The sequence below is a fragment of the Emiliania huxleyi genome (genome assembly GCF_000372725.1).
Source record: "Emiliania huxleyi CCMP1516 chromosome Unknown EMIHUscaffold_1385, whole genome shotgun sequence".
Taxonomy (NCBI): Eukaryota; Haptophyta; order Isochrysidales; family Noelaerhabdaceae; genus Emiliania; species Emiliania huxleyi.
Genome location: NW_005201207.1, coordinates 7177 through 8733, shown reverse-complemented (window position 1 = coordinate 8733; position 1557 = coordinate 7177).

The window sequence follows — 1557 nt, the reverse complement described above, 5'->3', positions numbered from 1 at the left end:
GAGCGATGTAGAGGCGCTCTACAACGTGAAATCTCTACTACAAACTCTACATCTCCCTTTTCTCCCAGTAAGCTAAAACGACCGGTCACACCGCCATCGCCGTCGGGGAGAGGGGGGACGACACTGCTTCTGCAGCGTGCACCTCGATCCTTGTACCGTGTTTGTTATGACCCCCCCAATGATATGAACACACCAGTGAGGGAGGGCGAGACGATCGAGGGGTCCCGTACCATATGCGGAATCGACCCTATCCGGTGCTCAAGTGCTCAAAACGTACGTACATCATAAGCGGCGAACGAGGCACGGCCGCTCTCCGACATGAGGCGCGTTGCACTTGCCAGTGCTGCCCTGGCCTTCTGACTGCCCGTCCAATGGGTGGCAGGTGCCTCTGCTGCTGTGGCATGCCTCTCGGCTGCGACTGGCCGGCGCCTCGGTGCGTCAGCTCAGCTCGGCGTAGCGATAGTGGCCAGCGCAACTCGCTTGGACTCAACGCTCAGCCAGGAGCTCCCGCACGCGCTGGCGCGAGGCATGGCGCATGCAACGCGCAGCAATGCTCGCCTCGCCTCGCGCAAATGCGAGGCGACCGTCCTCGCAGCCGACAGTCCACCGCCTGCTAAAGAAGCACAGCGATGAATGCGGCACCGGCGACGCATGGCAGGCTGGTCATGACGCAGTTATAGGGTGTTGTGTGCTGTCAGAGTGACTCTCTGTGTGTCAGGGATAGTCAGGGCTGTCCATCAGAGCTCCAGTAAGCTCGGAGACACCCCATTAGCGCGGCTCGACCTCTTTGAGTCACTGCCTTCCCGGCGGTTTGGCTGTAGAGCCTCTACAACAAACTCTACAGCAAAATCGCGCTCTACAATCATCGCTCTACAACGGAGGCACATCCTAGGGCACATCGTCACGCGGCGGATGTAGAGCTCTACAGCTCTACACAGCGCTCTACAGCGCTCTCCAGCGCTCTACAGCTCTACAGCTCTACAGCGCTCTACACTCCTACATCCTCTACACCCTCCCTCAGGTGAGACCCAATCGCCAGGGCAGTTAGGACGGTTTCCACATCGCCGACGGCGAAGTACTCCACGTTGATGGTGCTCCTCGAGCCATGCTGCACCCAGAGGTTTCCGTCATCGTCGATGTCGTTGTCCTCGTCTTCTTCCTTGGACCTCTCCAGCACTTTCTCCCACTCACTGGCGGGGTCACTGGCACGGCGGAGGTGCCCACGAGCCACGTTCGCCACCCACAACTTGACGTCGGAGAAGCCAAGGTCGAGGCGCTCGGTACAGCGCCCGTCAGCTTCACCATCCCATCCATGCCGCCACGTGTGGTGAGTACTCGGCTGCCACGGGCGGGTTCGCCTCGCCCTTGGGGCACCATCCCCGGCCGCCCTGATCCGCAGCCTCTCGATACCTTCCTTCCCCTTACACTATCGTAAAGATTTCTTATCTTCTCTATACCTCCCTCTCCCCGCTATAACTATCATGTTCAACTTCGCCCTTTGTTTCATCGTTGGTTCGTACCCCGATCGAATTTTTCTTTATTTCATCTCGTCTTTTT